Source organism: Dermacentor silvarum, chromosome 9 (genome assembly GCF_013339745.2).
Source record: "Dermacentor silvarum isolate Dsil-2018 chromosome 9, BIME_Dsil_1.4, whole genome shotgun sequence".
NCBI classification, from domain to species: domain Eukaryota; kingdom Metazoa; phylum Arthropoda; class Arachnida; order Ixodida; family Ixodidae; genus Dermacentor; species Dermacentor silvarum.
Window position 1 is genome coordinate 67612321 of NC_051162.1, and position 22696 is coordinate 67635016.

The following is a 22696-nucleotide window of genomic DNA, read 5'->3' on the forward strand; positions in this document are numbered from 1 at the left end:
GAAAACTGCATTCGCCTATAACAGATGCTAACGATCCCGTTTGCACTTTGAAAGTGCCCTACTTAAATATTGCTTGAATTGCAAATTGCGAAAAAATAACCTCAAGTTGCTGTCTTCGAATGGTTATACTGTTCAGCACGTTTAGTGCTGCAACATAATCCACTGGGAATTTTTGTATCACTTGCTGTATTTTAGAAATTATTTATTTTAAATAGAAAAATATGATGTAACATTTAAAGTTATATTTATGCAGATGCATGCTTGTGACCAACATATCGTTACAGCTCGATCGTTCCTTACGGAGCGTTCTGTTCCTTCTAGGATCATTGAAAAGCATATAATATTTTGGGTGATATGGGTGAGACGATACGCATTGTCGTGCTTTATTCCCGTGATCCGTATTCGTTTCTTCTTATTTCTGAAAAAGAAAAAAAAAATAACGTGAATACGCATGGTAGCCCTGTGTATCTAGAAATCAGGAATCACATATAGTGCTGGTATGTTATTGACAAACCAAAAAACGCAATATGAAAGTTGACGTGCATCTTAATTGAGCAAGAACTAGATCCTCAGCTTCCACGATGAATCGGTTACCCTGTTACGTTGTTTGCCCTCAGAACTGCCATCACAAAACACTTTAGGGGCCCGGGCTGTCGGCGTCTAATGTGATGTCATGTCGTCATGGTCACGCACAAAAACAAGACCTGCCGAAAACTCGTGTCTTGTTCACTTGGTATGTACCAAAATGGGCATGGAAGGGTATGAATCTATGATTAGCATGACTGATAGGTCATGACATCAATAACATGACATGGTCGTCAGTTACGTCACGATTACCGATAATAAAATCAAGTGTGGCGCATACCCGCATTGGATATGCGTTATGAGCCAGTGATATGCGGGAATTAGCAGAAACTCGTGAAAATCGCTTCCGAAACGCCAGTCTGGTACCAGCACAGCGCAAGAGAGCGCCACTACCCCACAAGCGCTCGATTGCTCCTTACTTGTGCAAGAATAGCACAAGAATACCTTACGGCAAACACCCGCTCATCACTGCTTCGCACTTCCCAGGTTCCACGTTAGTGGAGGTGCAATAGTGCTAGATTTGAACTGCACAAGCGCAGAATTTGAGCATGATTGGAGCTACATTAGGCGCAAGATTTGAGCAGAGTTTGAACTGAACAAGCGTAGGAGTTTTCATTTTCAATTAAGCGGATGTCCTGTCCAACATATTCGTGGGGACACGATGACTAGGTCGTATCCCACCTACTCCTCTTATGTACTAAGTACCCTGCACATCGACAGCGCCTCCAACAAAAATTTTGTCGAGCTATTTCACACCGAATATTTTCAATTTCGAAACTGCTAGGCCCATAGCCATCAAAAGCCCTGCACGGCGAAACAGTTGAAGGATTTGACGCAGCTTTGGAGGCACTAGCGTATGTTGATTACCAGATCGTGTGTATTTGTGCCTCATTCGTGAATTTTCACTTGTCTACGCGGGCATCCGCGGACTTAATTCCTTTGTGGCTCCTCCCTCTTAGGGTCATTTCGTCACAAGGAGCGCAGCGAGGTTATTCAACGAAGCGAAGAGACAATACAACTTCTTAAATGAGAGGTGTCTGCAGGGTTTTCATGGTGTGCTAGACAAGCATGCAAACAGAGGGCCGTTGTGCTACAATAGGTGCGTGTATAAACTGAAGTTCTACTATAGCGTGGTAACAAATAAAATGAATGTGTTTGTTTAGCCCGCAATAAGCGCTAGGTTCAGCTCAACACACATAGAAATAGGGAAATTACTGAGTTTTCAATTGCGACTTTCATTTTATAGTTTTCTTTCGTGTGGAGTCAAATATTTGGCAAACGTTACCCACTTTAACTTCCTTCACTCGTCCATTCCTCTTTATGTGCACGTCATCGCTGCCAAGAAAAAGCTTGCAAGCACGGAGATCATGGTCAGCATAACCAACGTGAAGAGTTATATCCACTTTGATCATGGTCAGCATAACCAACGTGAAGAGTTATATCCACTTTGTTTTTCAGTAAAATGTTTTCAACGCGACTATGACGGAGATTTTGAAGCGTTAATTTTGCAGAAGTTAAAAAAATATCCCCTTAATCTTTGCGGAGGTTTTCATTACACGCACATAAACTCATTGCTTCACACACATTCGTTTCCTAAACCTGTACAAGTTACATTAAAATAATAGAGGCACGGGTTACTTGTAGTGCAGGATCAGACAACATGCAGCTCTGTGTTTGAAGTGGCCTAATATTAAAATGGAATTATTCATTGCATTTCTGAGTAAATCTGAGCTATATATATATATATATATATATATATATATATATATATATATATTGTCGCAGTACAACGCGAACAGAAGACAGGGAGACGTTCTTCAAGAACAGCACAGGACGACCTGTTCCAACAAAACAGAACCGAGACACTGTCTTCTTCCTCTAAGAATCCCACTGACCCACTAGACGGAGTCCGCTAATGCCCCCATCGGCGTCGTCGTCTGCCCGTAGAGCACGCGTGTCATTTGTCCCTCCCTAAAAGAGCATCGCCCCGATGCTAGACCGGCAACGTCACTTGCGGAAGTGAGGGTCCCTCGCATAGTCATTCGCTCACATACGGCTTCAACACACATGCACAAGTTCAGGGGGGTGCGGGCGGCGCCGCGTACAGTTGGGACTATCAGGGACGACCTCGTAGGTGACTTCACTGAGTCGCCGCCATACTCGATATGGGCCGAAGTATCACCTTAACAGCTTCTCGGAGAGGCCTCGTTTCCGTATGGATGTCCAAACCCACACTAGGTCGCCCACTTCATAGGTTATGGTTCTACGGTGAGCATCATAGCGGCCTGCGTCGTAGTCTTGCTGCTGGCAGATCCGCGAGCGCGCGAGCTGCCGAGCCTCTTCGGCGCGTTGGGTAAACACATCGGCGTCCGTGTCAGCGTCGTAAAATTCGTGTGGAAGCATAGCATCCAACATCGTTCGTACATCCCGGCCGTGAACAAGGCTGAACCGAGTCATGCGCGTCGTCTCTTGTTTCGCGGTGTTGTACGCAAACGTGATATAAGGGAGGATGTCATCCCAATTTTTATGTTCGACATCCACGTACATTGAAAGCATGTCTTCAATTGTTTTGTTGAGGCGCTCCGTCAATCCGTTGGTTTGTGGATGGTAGGCAGTTGACTTCCGATGAGCCGTTCCACTTAGCAGCAAGACGTGATCTAAAAGCGCAGCTGTGAAAGCGGTGCCTCGGTCGGTTATTACGACACGTGGTGCACCGTGCCGCAACACAACATTCTCGATGAAAACTCGCGCCACCTCGGCTGCTGTGCCTGTCTGGATGACCTTTGTTTCACCGTAACGTGTCAGGTAGTCGGTAGCGACGAGAACAAAGCGATTTCCCGCAGTAGAAGTAGGAAGTGGATCCAAAATATCCATTCCGATTTGATAAAATGGTGTTTGTGGAACCTGAACAGGTTGTAGGAGGCCGGCTGGTTTCGTCGGGGGCGACTTGCGCCTCTGGCAGTCGAGACAAGTGCGAACGTGATGTTTCACGGCGGTGGTAAGTCTCGGCCAGTAGTAGCTTTGCCGCCCTCTGCCCAATGCTCGCGTGTAGCTTAAGTTACCAGAAGTCACCTCGTTGTGACAGGCTTGAAGTACTTCCATACGAAGAGCTGCAGGAATGACGAGCAGATAGGGGGAGCCGGTCGAAGAAAAGTTTCTTTTGTAAAGGACGTTGGCCCGTTAACAAAACGATGACAATCCTCTTGCGAAAACTCTAGGTGCTTTCGCAGATCTTCCTTCTAAGTAATTGATTAGACCAAGCAACTCAGGGTCATCCCGTTGTTGTTGAGCGACGGCAGAGGTGTCCAGAACACAAAGAAATGCTGTTTTATCTTCTTCGAGTGAACAAGCCGACTCTATCGGTGATCGAGACAGGCAGTCAGCATCCGTATGTCGCTTCCCCGACTTGTATGTGACTGTCATGTCAAATTCCTGCAGCCTTAGGCTCCAACGCGCCAATCGTCCAGAAGGATCTTTAAGGTTCGTCAACCAACACAGTGAATGGTGGTCGCTGACAACTTTGAATGGGCGGCCATACAGATATGGGCGAAATTTCATAACCGCCCATACCACGGCGAGGCATTCCTTCTCAGTTGTGGAATAATTTGCCTCTGTGCGTGATAGCGTTCTGCTTGCGTAGGCAATCACTCTTTCCGTGTCCTCCTGCTGTTGCACAAGAACAGCTCCCAAGCCAACATTGCTGGCATCAGTGTGGAGCAATGCAGGAGCGGTCTCATCAAAGTGGGCCAGCAGTGGAGGTGTCTGGAGACGTTGCCGCAAGACGTTAAATGTACTTTGCTCTTCGTCGCCCCATACAAAAGCAACGTCGTCTCTCGTGAGGCGAGTTAACAGCGACGCAATGTGAGCAAAATCTGCAATAAACCACCGGTAATAGGCGCAGAGACCGAGGAAGCGCCTGACAGCCTTTTTTATCGGATGGTACGGGATACTGTGCGACGGCGGCCATTTTTTCAGGATCTGGGCAGACACCGGCGTGGCTGACGACGTGGCCAAGAAACTGTAGTTCCGCAAAGCCAAAGTGGCACTTCTCCGGCTTCAGGGTGAGGCCGGCGGATCGTATGGACTGCAAAATCGCTTCAAGCCGTGCGAGATGTTCGTCGAACGTTGCGGAGAACACGATGACGTCGTCCAGGTACACTAAGCAGGTTTTCCACTTCAGACCCGAAAGCACAGTATCCATGACGCGTTGGAACGTAGCAGGGGCCGAGTACAAGCCGAAAGGCAAAACCTTAAATTCGTATAGGCCATCTGGCGTCACAAAAGCAGTTTTTTTTCACGGTCCCTCGGGTCTACCTCAATTTGCCAATATCCGCTCTTTAAGTCCATGGAAGAGAAGTAACGTGCGTGTCGAAGCCTGTCGAGGGAATCGTCGATACAGGGAAGCGGGTATACGTCTTTCTTCGTCACCTGATTTAGTTTTCGGTAGTCCACACAGAAACGCAAGCTGCCGTCTTTTTTCTTAACTAGAACTACAGGGGATGCCCAGGAACTCGTTGATGGTTGGATCACGTCGTCTTCAAGCATTTTCGTCACCTGTTGTTGTATGGCTTCACGTTCTCTGGGAGCCACACGATAAGGATTTTGGTGTATTGGTCTTGCCGTATCCTATGTAATTATTCGGTGCTTTGTTAGAGGCGTCCGACCGACTCTTGACGTCGACGCAAAGCAGTCGTTGAACTTGGCTAGTAGCGTACGAAGCCGTTCGCGTTCGTGCTGCGGCAAAACAGTGCTGACGTCAAGTGCAGGAGCTGGGTCTTGTGTAGGCGCTTCTTCGAGTAGTGAACAGCAGCCGCGAACATCCGCAACACCGTCAAAATAAGCCCCAGCCATGCCTTTTGGAAGGTGCCGTCGCTCTGTGCTAAAGTTTGTTAGCAACAGATTCGTGCGCCCGTCGGTGACATTTACAATTCCTCGTGTGACAGAGATACCGTGAGTAAACAACAAAATGGTTATTTCGTCGGCAACTCCTTCGCAATGAAACGGTACGTCACCTGCCACGGAAACAAGGATACATGACCGAGGTGGGATTACGACGTCGTCTTCTGTTAGACGAAAGGAGTTGGGTTGCGGCGATAAGCAATGAACTAAACCAGGGCTTTTATAAAACATCACTATGCGGTCTGGGATGTTAATTACGGCGCCATATTCTCTTAGAAAATCTATTCCAATAATCAAATCTTTACAGCACACGGGAAGAACAATGAAAGCGGCCACGAACGACGAATCTCCAATGTTAAGCCTAGCAGTACATCTTCCAGTAGGCATCAGCAATTGTCCACCTGCCGTCCTTATGTGAGGTCCCGTCCATGGCGTCTGTACTTTCTTCAGGCGGAGGGCGAGTTCCCGACTCATTATAGAGAAGTCGGCACCAGTGTCGACTAACGCTGTCACCGGCTGTCCATCCACGAAAATATCAAGGTCGGCGCTCACGATTTCTTCGGGGTCAGTGGTTATCGGCTTCTCGGCGTTCTGCAGCGGGAGAGTTAGGGGCTTTTTATGGTCTTGCGGCGGGCCTGCTACCTTACCCCCAGAGGTCGCCGCCTTTAGTTTCCCCGGCGGGGACTGGGTGACCTTCGTCTTTGAACGTCAGCAAAAGTGCGTCCAGCAGGCAGCTCGCGTGGAGGGGTTGGAGAGCGTGACCGACGGCCAAAATCAGTTCGATCATTGGGCGCAGGTGCTTGATTCGGGTGCGCTATGGGAGGAAAAGCAGCGTCGTCGCGCCGTAGCTTGGAGTCGTCATTTGCACGTCGAACATCAGACCACGGACGAAGAGGGCGAAATGATGAGTCGCGATGCCAGCAATGACGAAAAATATGTCCGGCACCCCCGCAGTTAAAACAGAGAGGGCGGTTATCGGTGGTGCGCCACGCGTCGGATCTCCGATATTGTGGCCGTCTCGTAGGGTCATTTTGCGGCGTGGTCCACGGCGCGGCGAATGACGGCTGGCGGTATGACTGCATCGGCATCACGGGTGCGCGCCTCAAAGCCTCCTCTTCTGGCGGCGACCAAGGAACGGCTGTCGGAGGCTGGTGGTACGGCGGTGTGTCTGTAGCGGGTGGGGGACATCGGACGGCGACGGCGTAACTCATGGGACTGTTGGTCTTGAAGATCGGCAGCCGGGAACGCCTGCCTGATTTCGTCGCGAACCACTTCGACGATTGACGCGACGGGTCTATCCACTGTCGGTGTCATAATTCTGTGAAGTTCTTCTCTGACGACCTCTCCGATCATTTCCCGCAAGGAGCTCTGATACTGTGGAGTCAATGCGGCGGCATTGATTGCGGTGCTGTTGGACAGTCGATCGTACTGCCTGTACCGTTGATGAAGAGCGCGCTCAATAGCCGCAGCCTCTTTGATAAAATCAGCGACGGTGACTGGAGGATTTCGCACAAGCCCCACGAATAACTGCTCTTTTACACCTCGCATGAGGTAGCGCAGCTTTCTATCCTCGGTCATGTTCGGGTCGGCTCTACGAAAGAGACGGGCCATGTCTTCGGCAAACATTGTGACCGACTCATTGGGTTGTTGCACCCGTAGCTCCATCAACTGCTGGGCGCGGTCGCGTCGGTCGGCACTTGCAAATGTATCTGTGATTTTCTGCCGAAAGTCATTCCATGTCGTTAGGCCAGCTTCGCGGTTCTCGTACCAAGTACGGCCACTGTCGTCAAGGGCGAAATAGACGTAAGACAGCTTCTGCTGCTCTGTCCACTGGTTAATCTGTGCGACGCGGTCAAACTTTCAAGCCAGTCTTCAATGTCTTCGAAGGCTGCACCGCGATAGCGATTGGGGACCAGCGGATGAAGAACGGTTACCTGTTGCGGGCTGGGAGACCCGCTGCTTTGGGGTGCTAGCGGTGGGCTGGTTTCGGCCATTGCCCGATGTGTGGATCTCCTGTGAGGTGGTTGAAGAGGGGAGAACTCCGGGGCAAGGCCTAGCAGTCGACGACTGAAGTGATGCACGGGTGTCGTAACTCGTGAGAATGCGTCCGGGCTAGATGAACGACTCCCAGAAGGAGTCCGGGGCATCAGGCGCTGTCAATACCCGCGTTGTACCCCGCACCTCCACCAGTGTCGCGGTACAACGCGAACAGAATACAGGGAGACGTTCTTCAAGAACAGCACAGGACGACCTGTTCCAACAAAACAGAACCGAGACACCGTCTTCTTCCTCTAAGAATCCCACTGACCCACTAGACGGAGTCCGCTAATGCCCCCATCGTCGTCGTCTTCTGCCCGTAGAGCACGCGTGTCAATATATATACCAAGCAATTGCCCACGCTGAGGACAATACAGAAGACGACGACGCTCTCTGCTGTCACGCGGACTGATTTTGCTTCTAGTACGCCTTGTATGCCAGTGGGAGCTTTGTAAATATTCTGTAAACATAATCTAAACCTCCCTTTCCCCGCAACATTTTCGTGGAAGGTGCGGGGTATCCCAGACGCAGAACGGATACAAGCAACGGGTGCTCAAGGCGAGAATTCTTCGGGCTCGTAGCCACCCGCGCCCACCGTCATCCTGGCACAACCGCGCGACCCTGGCACCTTTTCCGGAACGGATAACACCGACGTCGAAGATTAGCTTCAGCTCTACAAACGGGTAACGCGAGCAATCACTGGGACCCCACCGCCATGCTCGCTAACCTGCTCTTTTACCTCGCGGGAACGGCACGCGTCTGGTTTGAGACCCACGAAGCTTCAGCTGGGACTTGTGCAAACAAAAGCTCACTGATTTTTTGGCAAGCCTGTTGGCCGCCGCCGTGCCGTGCAGAAAGACCTTGCTTGCCGATTGCAGACTTCCACTGAGTGTCTGTGACTTATATTTAGGACGTGCTTGCGCTTTGTCGCAAGGTTGACGAGAAGATGCCGGAAGCGGAAAAGGACGGACACATCCTCAAAGGCATCGTGGACGACGCTTTTAGTTTCCTCGTTTTCAAGAATTCTTCGACAGTGCAGGACATCATTGCTGAATTCCGCCGCTTCGAAGAAGCCAAAAGCCGCCGCATTGCTCACAACCTTTGTGGCCATCCTAATATGGCGCAACATCTAAGAGGACCTCCGTCTCCCACCCACGCCGGCTCCATCCGACAGTATTGTGCGCATCGTCCACTGTGAGGTTGAAGCTGCATCTCCAGTTCCTTCCCAGGTTCGCGCCCCAGACGATGCCCACGCAACGATTTCTCTCATTCAGAACATTGTACGGAAAGAGTTGGCCAATGTCGGACTCCACTCACTTAGCCCAGTCCACAAAACCGACTCCCGTTCACCTGGCGCTCCCGATCTACCACGAAGTTCGTACGCTTGTCATCCTTATCAAAACCCGGAACAATGGCGCACCTCTGATGACAGGCCTATCTGCTTCTGCTGTGGACGCGTCGGACATATTTCTAGCCACGGTCGCAGTTCTTGGAACTCGCAGCCTTGGCCGAGCTATCGACGAACCCGGCGCCCGCCTGGAAGTCCCCACCCGCCGACACACATTGAAGAAGACAACTCGCCAACATATATGCCCGCACGACCAAACAATTCATTTTCGCCACGCCCCCGTCTTTCCCGCTCGCCTCTGCCTCGTCGCTCTCCGTCTCCTTCTTACTCCCGCCGCTTCTCGGAAAACTGAACGGGTGCAGCTCCGAGAGTTGAGCCTGCCATGACGACCCGACCCGAAATTCCTATGCTTACACTGCCTGGCATCAAGGTGGACATGGACAGGTATACCTATATTAGTACTTATTGACACAGGAGCACACATATCGATTTCGAACTCGAACCTCAGTACGCGCCTAAAGAAAGTCCTAACTCCTGCCCCGCTCGCCGTCGCCCACGTACCTTACGGTGGAACTCCATCTGTCACTGGGATGTGTGCCGCCCGTGTCACTGTAGCCGGACACCATACGTCTGCTTTGTTTGATGTCTTAGAGCAGTGCCCACACGAAATTATCTTAGGCCTTGAGTTTCTGTCGGCACATTCGGCTATTATTGACTGCTCTGCGGGTGTTGTCCAACTCGCTCTACCGTATGCCATTGACCCTCCTGATCGTACGCCCAGTCGACTATGTTCCACCGATTACGTTCGCCTACGTCGCCGAGCCGTGACCTATATTACCGTTTCACCCAATCCACCTGTCGCTGACGGCGATTACGTCATGTCGCCCAAAGCCACCGTCCTCCTGTCGCGTAACGTCGCATTTCCTCACCCGGTTGTCCGCTTAAAAGGCAATGCCACCTGTCTTCCTGTAGTGAATTTTGGCCTCTGTCCTCAATTGCTACCTCAGGGCATATCTCTTGCAACCTTGGCCCCAGCTTCCGACTACCATATTTCTGCCTTATCTGGTGATACTGCGGCGTCTACCTCTGCTGGTTCGGGCCCTAGAACCCGAGTTTTAGAACCCCTCGCGAGAATGATCGCTCCTGACCTTCTAGGCCTACCATGCGCAGGCACTTCGAAGCCTTCTCGCCTCGTACCGGGACATTTTCGATCTCGATGACCAGCCAGTGGGTCAAACGTCCAGTTGTGAAACATTGGATATATATCGGCGACGCTAGCCCGATACACCGACGGCCCTGCCTCATCTCCCCTACTGAGCGCCAAGTCGTACAAAAGGAAGTCAGGCAAGATGCTTGCACGAGATATAATTGAGCCTTCTACCAGCCCTTGGGCTTCTCCGGTCGTGCTCGTGCGAAAGGATGACAGCTGGTGCTTCTGCGTCGACTATCACCATTTCAACAAAGTAACAAAAAAAAAAAGACGTGTATCCCCTGCCGCGGAAGGATGACGCCCTCGATTGTTTACATGGTGCCAAATATTTTTCTTCGATAGACCTTCACTCCGGGTACTGGCAGATTGCATTTGACGAATTGGACCGTAAAAAGGCCGCGTTTATTACATCTGATGTCCTCTATCATTGTAAAGTGATGCCTATCGGGTTCTGTAACGCCCCGGCTACATTTGAACGTATGATGGACGCTCTTGTTCACTGTTTTAAGTGGTCAAACTGCCTGTGCTACCTCGATGACGTTATTGTCTTTTCACCAACTTTTGCCACACACCTCGAGGGTGTTTCGACAATTCTGTTTTCCGCAAGGCTGGGATTCAGCTTAATTTATCAAAATGCCACTTCGGCCGCCGGCAACTTACTGTGCTCGGAAACCTCGTCTATTCTTCCGGCGTCCTCCCCGATCCAGAGAAAGTTCGCGCCGTCAGGAATTTTCCCGTGCCGACTTGTACCAACGACGCTCGAAGCTTTCTGGGCCTCTGCTCATACTTCCGCCGGTTGGTACGCAATTTAGCTAACGTTGCAGATCCTTTCACAGAACTTCTTAAGAAAGACGCGGTTTTGGTCATGGGAACGGAAGAAGCTACTGCGTTCACTGACTTATCGTGCGGCTCACTTCACCGCCAGTTCTAGACCATTTTCAGGTGACCGCACCAACAGAATTCGAACCGATGCCAGCGGTCATGGAATCGGCGCTGTTTTGGCTCAGCGCCAGCAAGGTTGCGACCGTGTTATTGCGTACGCTAGTCATCTTCTGTCCTAAGCGGAGCGTAATTAATCCATCACTGAACGCGAGTGCCTTGCCCTCGTTTGGGCAGTGGGTAAATTTCACCCCTACTTGTACGGCCGCCCGTTCACAGTTATCACAGACCATCATGCTTTATGCTGGCTTTCATCCCTAAAGGATACTACTGCCCGTCTGGGTCGGTGGGCTCTGCGACTCCAAGAGTACTCATACACAGTCGTGCAAAAGAGCGACTGATTGCATGAAGATGCTGATTGCTTGTCGAGCCATACAGTAGACCCATGGGAGCTTCCCGACAGTTGCGAGTATACTTGCGTGCTGTCGCTTACGGCGTTTCAGAAGATTGGAGATGAGCAACGCCGTGACTCCTACTTGCGAGACGTCATTCTCCGGCTGACTTCTGAGACACCTTTCCCTTCTCTGCGTACGTTTGTGCTGCAGAATGGTGTCTTTTGCCGTTAGAACATGCACCCTAACGGTCCTGAACTGTTCTTGGTTATTACTGCACACATGCGTCAAACTGTCCTCACACAGCTACACGACACTCCTACCGCGGGTGACCTCGGAGTCTCGCGGACGTATGACCGTGTTCGACATCACTTCTTTTGGCCCGGCATTTACCGTTCCGTCTGCCGTTACGTCGCTTCTTGTGAAATATGCCAGCGGCACAAGAAACCAGCAGTACTCCCAGCTGGCCGCCTTCTACTCCTTGACGTACCATAGGAGTCATTCTTTAGGGTTGATTTTGTCCTTTTTGGCCCTTTCGCGCTATCTGTCTGCGGAAATAAGTGGATAGCAGTCGCTACCGACTACACGACCCGGTACGCGATCACTCGGGCGCTTCCAACCAGCTGTGCAACCGACGTTGCCGACTTCCTGCTCGAAGACGTTATACTTCACCACGGCGCTCCTCGACAGCTCCTCACAGACCGGGGCCGCTATTTCATTTCGAAGGTTGTCCAGCACGTCTTGGCACTCCTGCGCTACAAAACAAAGTCGACAACGGCGTACCACCTACAGACTAACAGGCCTCACAGAGCGTCTTAACAGAACGATCATAGACATGCTTGCTATGTATATTTCCCCTGACCATCATGACGGGGACGCCACTCTGTCCTTCGTAACATTTGCCTATAATTCCTCCGGACATGAATCTGTGCGTTTTTCTCCGTTTTATCTCTTGTGCGGAAGAAATCCCACGCTGCCATTTGACACACTACTTCCCGCCGCTCTTGACTCGTCGTCAGAATACGCCCGTGATGCTATCTTCCGAGCTGTCGAGGCCCACCAGATTGCGCACCTGCGCCTTACCGCTTCGCAGGGAAAGCAGCGACGCTTCTATGACGCCCGCCACCGCGATGCCCACTTCAACACTGGTGATATGGTCCTTCTTTGGACACCGTCACGGCGAGTTGGCCTTTGCGAAAAGTTGATTTCGCCTTACTCTGGCCCTGTACCGGGTCTTGCGTCAAGTCACAGACGTCACATATGAAGCTAACGCCCCTCGATTCCTATCACGTCTCGACCTTCCACTGATGTCGTCCACTTCACACGCCTTAAGCGATACCACTCGGACGATCTAGCAAGCACCGGGACGGCGCCTTCGCCGACGAGGGTCATGTTACCAAGCATTACTCGAGACAACGCTGAGAACAATACAGAAGACGACACTCTCTGATGTCGCGTGGACTGGTTTTGCATCTTGTACGCCTTGTATGCCGGTGGGCGCTTTGTAAATTTTCTGTAAATATAATTTAAACCTCTCTTTCCCCGTGGGAATATATATGTGCATATATAGTTCAAAAAATAGAAGCACGTAGGAAAAACATAACAAGACTTTACTGACGTTTCGGCCGGGGTCCGGCCTTCACGCCCCTGCTGTTGGACCCCGGCCGAAACGTCAGTAAAGTCTTGTTATGTTTTTCCTACGTGCTTCTATTTTTTGACCTACTTCTGTGCCGGCTGCGGTTACTCTTTACTTCACTGATATATATATATATATATATATTGTAACGCTCCCACCACATTTGAGCGCATGATATATAACGTACTTCGTGGACTAAAATGGAAGACCTGCCTCTGTTATCTGGACGATATTGTCATCTTTTCGTCTAACTTCAGCGAACATCTACATCGATTAGACGAAGTTCTCAAGTGCCTTGCCAATGCTGGTCTCCAGATCAATACAAAAAAATGCAAATTTGCAAGCAAGACTATAAAAGTATTGGGCCACGTCGTCTCAAAAGATGGCATCCAGCCAGACCCCGAAAAGATTAGTGCTGTTCTCCACTTTCCTCGGCCCCAACAGCAGAAAGATCTACGTAGTTTCCTCGGCTTGGCTTCATATTTTCGTCGATTTATACGCAACTTTGCTGCCATAGCAGCTCCTCTACACAAGCTACTGGTTACCGCTGCCTCTTTCACATGGACTAACGAATGCGAATCAGCTTTTCAAGCTCTTAAGCAACATATTACTTCCGGACCGGTGCTTCGCCACTTCGATGATCGAGCCCCCACCATACTCCATACCCCGCACCTCCACCACTTTATAAGACCGAGACCGACCGAGCTGTCGAGCGCTTTTTATTCCAAAAAGCAAACGCCCCAGCTCATGCGCGAAGAAGAAGAACAGGGACGGTGATGATGGCTATGTACAAATGAAAAGGACGAAGTACGTTAATAGTGCTTACAATATATATATATATATATATATATAAATATATACATTGGCTTGGATGAACCGTAAGAAATACAATAAGCCTGATCATTTGCTACGACATGGTGAAGTACGTTTATGGATACGGAAAAACAACAGACACGTAGACTTAGATATCATAAATAAAACACTACAACAGAACAGTTACAGAGAAAAGAGCTGGTATGACTGATTAAGGGAATACGTGCTAGTACCATCAGGTGATTGTCATAATTCATGGCAATGAGGTCCCACTAAGAAATGTTCGCCGTCAATTTAAATTCTCTACACACCATGTACCTATAGTAAATTCGCATTTTCCCCACAAATTTCAGATAGCAGGTTTCAACATTGCCTGTATTACGGTCAAATTTGCTTGAAATAAAAGCCGATCAGCAGCAGCCATGTATTTAGAAGGTTCCTAGGCTGCTATGCGAACAAATTTGTGAACATAAGTGCAAAACGGACTTGACTTACCTACGCATTTCCTTGCATCCAGATAATAAGCATAGAGCCTATGACGCCACCTTCCACATCCAGTATATATCATGACCAGACGCCTTCTTCCCCAATAGTCATAATGCCATGTAAACGAGTATGAGTAACATCCGCTTCCTTTAGCGAGCCAGTAGTAGCAATCCCTTTCTTTCGGCCGCGGTACCATTCCTGGAACTAGAGAGATGAAAACAGTGTACAGTGCTTATTGTAGCTGACTTCACTATATCCTTGTTCAACAAGTGGTATGAAAAATTACACGGAGAACCAGTTACGTGGGCACACTATAGACAAGACAAAGTTCCTTCCTCTTGGAGCAAGTGGCAGGCTTCAGCGTGCATCGTGCATCGACACAATATGGCACAGGAGATAGAGTGGTTCAGATAAGCATGTCAAACTGCTGTCTAGGTTTATATTGGTAAAATTAGTATGTTCCACTTATGCACATTTTATTGAGCAGGATAGAAATTTTTCTTTTTATCAAAATTACACGTCCCTACCATTAAGCGCTTGACTATAGAAAGAGAACTTCTAGCCGAATGAAACGTACTGTATTCGCTTATTTCGCCAGCATACGAAGGGCCACCGTCAAAGAGACATGTAACAATGTAGCTTCGCGGGCGAAGCTTCCATGGTGAGCCACTCTTAGGTTCCGCAAATAGGCATACAGCTTCATTTAAATACAGAAATCGCTCTGTCTGTCTGTAAAGCTTTCTGATAGGATTACTGAATTAATATTTGAAAGGATATTGTAATGCGCATCCACTAGAGTGTCCATATATATATATATATATATATATATATATATATATATATACTCCTCGAACAGGAAGGAAGTGGGACCACTAAGCTGTTGGAAACACTTTGCAATGTGGTGAACGCGGTTTAACATCATCGATCCGAGATCTCAGAGAAGTGCGACATAGTGCTAACGCACTCCTCTCGCAGTTACCGCTAATGAGCACTGAATTTTTTGGTTTCTTGGATGCTGGACGCGCTCTTCCAGCTTTTCTCGCTTCGCGCTCTTTTTCGCCTACTCTTTTCCCGCACACCTCGCTTCCATCCTAGAGCAGTTCACCGTTTACTCTTAACGGTGTCGAAACGCACAGTATCATTGACATTGCATATCTGTTTCGAAAATAGACTGTGTTGTGACTGTTATTTAGCAAGCACATGTTTTTTCTTTGTGTTGTATTTCCAGTGCCTCGGAAAATGTAAGTGCTTTCAAATCACTAGAATAGTTTGTTGTGCTGTGATTTTATTAGTCAACCTCTCAATATTTCGCGCTAAAACCTCATCTCTGTATCACTTATCTGCAGCACACAATGCCCTTGATTCGCATCTGGCGTTCACTCGGACCATTAAAATATTACTCCATCTCCCGCTGAAGGGAACCATGTGTGGATGCGAAGCAGCGGGGAGGTGGTTAGCTTGAGCAGGAGATAGTTTCGCGGCAGCGGCGCGAGCGCTCATCGCGGCGCTGCACAGGAGAGAGAATGAGGCGCGCGCGCTTCGTCATTTTCATACCGCGGAACTGCCTTGGCGCCCCCAGCGGAGTATGCAGCTGTCGCACCACCTGTCATGCGCGTAGCTCCGGATTCCGAGAGGAGAGAAAGGGGGGGGGAGCGTAGGAGAGGAGAGAGAGGGGGAGGGGACGCGTATGCGCTGTGGGGGTGTGGGACGCCACGGGAGGGATGGAGAAAGCTCCCGCCATAAGCTGCTTCGCATCTAAAAGTATCTGAATGACACTTGGGCATCCTCTTAAAAAGTCATCTACTCTCCCCAAGAGAACACGGCGAAATCTTAGTACTGCTCCTTTGAGGTGCTGTGTTCCGGACCTTTAAACCCTCGAGAAAATACTCTCAATCTCAGAGAGACCTACATATAGTACAACAGTAACGTTTCTAAAGTCCGCTTTTGTTTCGTTTCTCAGAAGCGTACTGTGTTGTTACGTCATGGCACAATATGGGGTCACGTGGGAGCAGGACATTGCGACATCTTGGCACTCGCTCCGGCTCGCACTGGCGCCTACTGTGCTGGTAATAATTACGAGGGCGAATGTAGCAGCCTAGCAGACGCCTAAGGGAGCCGGAGCGAATGTCAAAAGGTCGTGGTGCCCTGCTACCATGTGACCATCTGCTCCGTCATGGCGTGTAAATGCAGTGTAAACGAAACCAAAACAAAGCCGTACAAAAACTATTACAATAAAAATTTAGGGCCCCTGTAGCTTCCCAGTATTTTATCTAGTGTTTAAAAGTGTAGGACTTTCATTTAGTTCAAAAATGTAAGCAGCCGTAATTATGTCATTACGTCATTAAGATTCATAAAGAAAATAGTAAGTTACCAAGTATATAAATGCTCAGTTCATATAAATCACGCCAGCGAATATTTTGTATTCATGAATATTGCTTTTTAGCAGACACTACTCTAAGACCTAGGCTGGCCACTAGACGCAAGTGAATTTGGGCTTCAATAAAGCTGTGCCAACGAATAAGATTGCATGCTACTCACTTGATGGGCAAGTTGTGGTGCACTCCTCTTTCGAGTCAAACAAATTCTTGTTTTCTCGGCAAACATAATTTCTTTCGCAGTCGTTCGACTCACTATTGAAGCTCCATTTCAAGAGCACAATGGTGCAGTTTTCGACTGTAGGAGTCTCCTTGCAGACGCCGTTTCTTGTGTTGGCCGCTAGGTACGGAAAAAAATAAATGTTTGGCTAACGTTAAATGCAAGAATGGGTAAACACAGTTCATCAGGGAATGCAATAAAGCAACTCAAGAAAGATGGTTTTCAAGGGAACACAGAATTCGAAGTTCATTTCCGTAAACTACTCATACCTGTCTGAAATAATGAACTACCCATGAGAAGTTCCTTTGAAAACGCTAAATTTATTCAACGCAGGAACCCTTCTGTAAAATTAACTATATCCGTAGTCATATTGTATGCTAATCCACAACTACCCAATCCCTTATCCCAATTAACTGTAATTATGCATAAGCTTGTCGGCATCACAAATACAATATGCGCCCTAATGTGTTGAAACGCCTTTGGTCGAAAACGAGAACGATAGGTAGGTAGCAACTTACTTACCACACAATCGTTTTTTTATTCCTATTTGCTCCAGGTGATGAGAACACAGGGAATGATTGTCAGATATGACCGAAATATTTGAATAGAAACGAAAGCGGATGCTGAAAATCTTAATGAAATTTGGGGATCGAACAAATAAGTGCAATCAACCGACTGCCGAAAATGTGCTTGGAAGTGACCGACGTCGCATTTCTCACATCTACCTATCAACGCAAATTAGTTTTTTGGGTGCAAGTAGAGATAATGTGAAGGAACAGCCACTGCCCGTTAGTGCAATGAGAATGGGATACTTGCAAAAAAAAGCTAGTGCCAGAGCATAGCACGTGTAATATATAGCGACACTAATAGGGCTAAGGCACTGCCATACTCAAAGAATAACTTATGAAAGAGGGCGTATCGGTTCGAAATGATTCCACTTAGCGTCACTGTAGTATTCTTTGATGCTTCTGTGCTTTTCATGTTCCATCAGTTCAATTCGCGCAAGAGATGAGAACACAAAATGTAATAACAGATGGGCCCGAAGATTCGCACGAACTGGGCTCACTCAACGAGCGCGAGTTCTCGCGGTCACAACGCTAGCGTGACAGTGCTTGTACGCCCTCCGTCACATTCTATGAAAAAAATTTTATTGCCCATCTAGCTACACTGAACTTTTTGTGGAGATGGTCACTGATTTTTAAAGGGTAAGCTCGTGCGCAATAACTTTTGATGGTCTGTATTGCTTTTTTTGGATGCCTTCAGTAGTTATAGCTTTTTGAAAGTGCAAGTAGAGATAATGTGAAAGAACAGCCACTGCCTGTTAGTGCATTAAGAATGGGATACTTGTAAAAAAAAAAAAACTAGTGCCAGAGCATAGCACGCGTAATATAGAGCGACACTAATAGGGCTAAGGCACTGCGATTCTCAAAGACTAACTTATGAAAGATAACAGCAAACTATTTGTATAGCAATGAAAGCGGATAATGAAAATAATAATGAAATTAGGGGACCGAGTAAACAAGCCTTACGAACCAACTGCCAGAAATGTGCTTGGGAATGACCGACGCCGCTTTGCAGACATCTACGTATCAACTATGAAAAGGCATTCGATTCAGTAGAGATACCAGCAGTCATAGAGGCATTGCGTAATCAAGGAGTAGAGGAGGCATACGTGAATATCTTAGCAAATATCTACAAGGATTCCACAGCTACATTGGTTCTCCACAAGTAGAAAGATACCTATCAAGAAAGGGGTCAGGCAAGGAGACACAATCTCTCCAATGCTATTCACTGCATGCTTTGAAGAAGTATTCAAGCTCTTAGCCTGGGAAGGATTAGGAGTGAGGATCGACGGTAAATATCTCAGCAACCTCCGATTTGCTGATGACATTGTCCTATTGAGCAACAATGAAGAGGAATTACAACAAATGATTGAGGACCTTCATCAAGAAAGTGCAAGAATTGGGTTGAAGATGAATATGCAGAAGACAAAGATAATGTTCAATAGCCTGGCAAGGGAACAAGAATTCAGGATCGCCAGTTAGCCTCTAGAGTCTGTAAAGGAGTATGTTTATCTAGGTCAATTGCTCACAGGGGACCCTGATCATCAGAAAGAAATTCACAGAAGAATAAAGTTGGGCTGGAGTGCATACGGCAGGCATTACCAAATCCTGACTGGGAGCTTACCACTGTCGTTGAAAAGAAAAGTGTACAATCGTTGCATTCTACCGGTGCTAACATATGGGGCAGAAACTTGGAGGGTAACAAAGAAGCTCGAGAACAAGTTAAGGACCGCACAAAGAGCGATGGAACGAAAAATCTTAGGAGTAACGTTAAGAGACAGGAAGAGAGCGGTGTGGATCAGAGAACAAACGGGGGTAGACGATATTCTAGTTGACATTAAGCGGAAGAAATGGAGCTGGGCAGGCCATGTAATGCGTAGGATGGATAACCGGTGGACCATTAGGGTTACAGAATGGATACCAAGAGAAGGGAAGCGCCGTCGAGGACGGCAGAAAATCAGGTGGGATGATGAGGTTAGGAAATTCGCAGGCGCAAGTTGGAATACGCTAGCGCAAGACAGGGGTAATTGGAGATCGCAGGGAGAGGCCTTAGTCCTGCAGTGGACATAAATATAGGCTGATGATGATGATGATTATGATGTATCAACGCAAATTAGTTACTGTGTGTTTCTACACTTGATGTGAAGTGATTTATTTGGTATGAGTTGCACCTTTGTTTGATCTTGTTACAGCTTGAGTTGTATTCTCCTTGCTTCAGTTCTTGCTGCAAATTCATTTTTTTTAAAGTTGGGACACCAAAACGCTCAATGTCAACATATTCCCAGTAAAGATGCAAAGCTTCCTCGTAACATCCACGTAAAACGTGGAATTCACAATGTCCAGTCTAGGCTTCCCTGGCCGTCTTTTTCTCAACACCTTCATATTGCATGATATGGACGCAAGGGAAGTAAAATTTACAAATGACCCATCCGTCATCGACAACCATTGTCGTTATCGCTTCACTCAATGTATTTGAAAGAGATATAGATCAGCACATTTTAAAGTCACTTTGTTAGATAACAATGCTGGTGCACTTATTCTTCGTGAACGAGCATGTTGGGACGTTGTAGTGTCAGACGTTGCAACAAAAGCTCAAAATCATGGTTAAATGGCATCAAAATATAGTTTGAAGTGCAAATTTTAGGATGAGCTTGTTTGCGCGAGAATACAGCGCACAGGTATGGAAACACGCGCGCTTGTGCTTGCGCAGAAATTTCACTTACAATGCCCATTGTGACCAAAAGAAGGACCTGTCAGGTGCACTTGTAGTGTCCCCGGCTTCTTTGTTAGTGACGGCTGTGAGAGTTGTGTGGGAGCGAGTACACGCGGTCGCTTTTCTTGGAACATGGAGATTCCAAAAAATGCGGTTACCTCTAAACGAAATATGTCCCCATGTCATCGGCAACACTATTTCCAGAGGGTATTTTCTTGCAACATACGCCTTGATGCAGTTATTATTCCAAGAAACACAAATATTCGAATATTGCCAGTGGATTCTTGTCACCAGCTTTTCCGTAACTCCTTATGCAGGCCACCCAAAGTTTTGTCCACTGTTGGTGAAATATTCATAAAGTCCTCGCACAGGGAATATACCTAATGCATTGGCATCGAAAGGAAAGGATAACCTAAGCTTCAATACTGATTCCATTCAGGAAATTTGTAGACATAGGATGCTGTCAGATGGTGCAGGAGGGGTAATTTCAGACCGATGGGAAAGGCATTTGTCTTGCAGAGCTCATAAAGATACGACGGGGATCTTAAATTGGACAACTCACTAATAATGTAAAATAGCAGTGCGGTAGAAAGTGAAACGCCTATTTAGAAAATGAGTAAAGGTTGCAATGGCAGCGGACACAAGTGTGGGCTTACGGTATACAGGCATCAGTAGAAAGACAACGGGCAGTGTGCTCCAACAACTTGCAGGGAAGCCCTAGACATCAATATTTAGACTGCTTAGCAATCGAAAGTAGACTGCGAAAATAATATTGCTCTAATTTATATCTTGTTTATTCAGGGTCTTCAAGTTTTTATGAAAACTGTGTGTTACCCTCGTGGGGCTGAGGCTTTCCTCGATCCTTTCATAAGGTTAGCCTCGATTGAATGTAACAATCCCACGATGTTAAGAGGACCATGAAATCACACCATGAAAGCATGTGTTCTCTTCTATATTACCATGACAACAGGTTCATGAATGTGAAAAAGTCATATGAGTCATTACATGCTTCTCGATATCAGTGTTGACAATGCATCGCTGGTAGCTATTTGCAAGTTTTTCATTTGCATTACAACCTAAAGAATATGGCCGCCTTAAAAGACTGCAAATACGTCAATAAAGACCATGAAGCACTCGCCTGACAAAACCAAACAGGGTTGCCGGGATGAGAGAGACTGTTTGTTCTGCCACTGTTCAAGTAATGAACACTGGGAGAAGAAAATAGCTTCTAGCAAGGAGTTAATAAGGCATCTTGCTTAGCCAAGCAATGGGTACGAATGAATCACGCTACGCACGTGTCAGCGTACAAACTAATAACATCGTAATAGCTTTCCAGTAAAAAAACATACCGATTGCTTATATACCGCACGTTAGGGTATACACTGAAGCAAAGCACAACAGAGATTGCAAATTTGTTTACAAAGACAACGTTTTTTTTTCGAAAACACATATTTTGCTCACCACTGCTGGGCTCCCCGAAGGCGACATATATGACCAGCAGCGTTGCAGTTATAAATGTCGCATCCATTTTTTTCTCTAAGCTTCATAGGCCAAAGCTCTGAATGCGCGCCAGCTGAGATGTGGCATAAGTCGTATACGGCTGCCTTTAGTAGCATCTGCTAAGAAGCCACGCTACGCCGTTTTCTATTTCTAAGCTGGGGGCATAACGAAAAATTCTTAGTCTTTTTTTTTTCACCTTCTTATGGCTGCGTGCTTTCTGCTGCTCAGTCTATTGTCTAACGTCGTCGAAGCAGGGCGCTAACGCAAGTGTAATGCGTCAAACGAGCACGCCGCATGCATTCTCGGAAAACAAACTGCCCAGATGCGAGTGTTCGATGTACTCAACCACGCAAAGCATTGTGAACGTCCCATGTTCAGAAAAAGAGCAATGCACCGCAGGTGTTTCTCGCACGTCTCAAATTGCTATAAACACGAACCAGTTGCTTTGCACGCCTGGCGACAGTTGCTTACGAGGCTAGGCAACGCCTTTGCCAGGACAACGTATTTACGAAAAGAAGAAAGTAACTTTCAACACTTACAAGTTATCTGCATAGGATATATAACTATCGAGAAACAGAATGTGCCATAGAAAAATGTGAACTTACTTTCATTAACAAATCAGACAAAGAACAGCATCACGAGCAGTTGGGAACGTACTGGAAACGTTCGAATCATGCACTAGAGGATACAATAATGTACTAAAATGTGCTTCGTTTTCCGTGCATGCCGATACGTCTTGTTCTTTCAGTTCTGTTGATTCTAGTTGACTTTGGCCACGTTTTTATTTGTAGACGATGGTGATGTCCTTGCCTTTCTTTTGCCGTTTCAGCCTTTTTACAACTCCACCGGCTTTCTTTGAGGCGTCGTGTTACAGCCATGGAGCGTTCAATGCACCACATTCATTTGTACTGTTGCACTGACTAGACGTATAAACGGTAGGGGTTTTTAATAGCTACACTTTCTTTAATGTAATCGAATTTCTAGAAAAGGAACCTTCCAGTATCGAATCTAAAAGCGCATAATAAATATTTAAAAAATCA

At 47.4% G+C, this 22696-nt stretch overlaps 1 long non-coding RNA gene across 1 annotated transcript; it reads right to left on the reverse strand.

The window, feature by feature from the left end:
• Positions 1 to 353: 353 nt before the first annotated feature.
• On the reverse strand, positions 354 to 21900 carry LOC119465290 (uncharacterized). The gene is made up of 4 exons (XR_005194806.2): positions 21618 to 21900; positions 16824 to 17000; positions 14295 to 14489; positions 354 to 418 (listed from the first exon to the last, which is right to left on the reverse strand). It is a non-coding gene; the product is annotated as an uncharacterized LOC119465290 (long non-coding RNA).
• Positions 21901 to 22696: the final 796 nt, after the last annotated feature.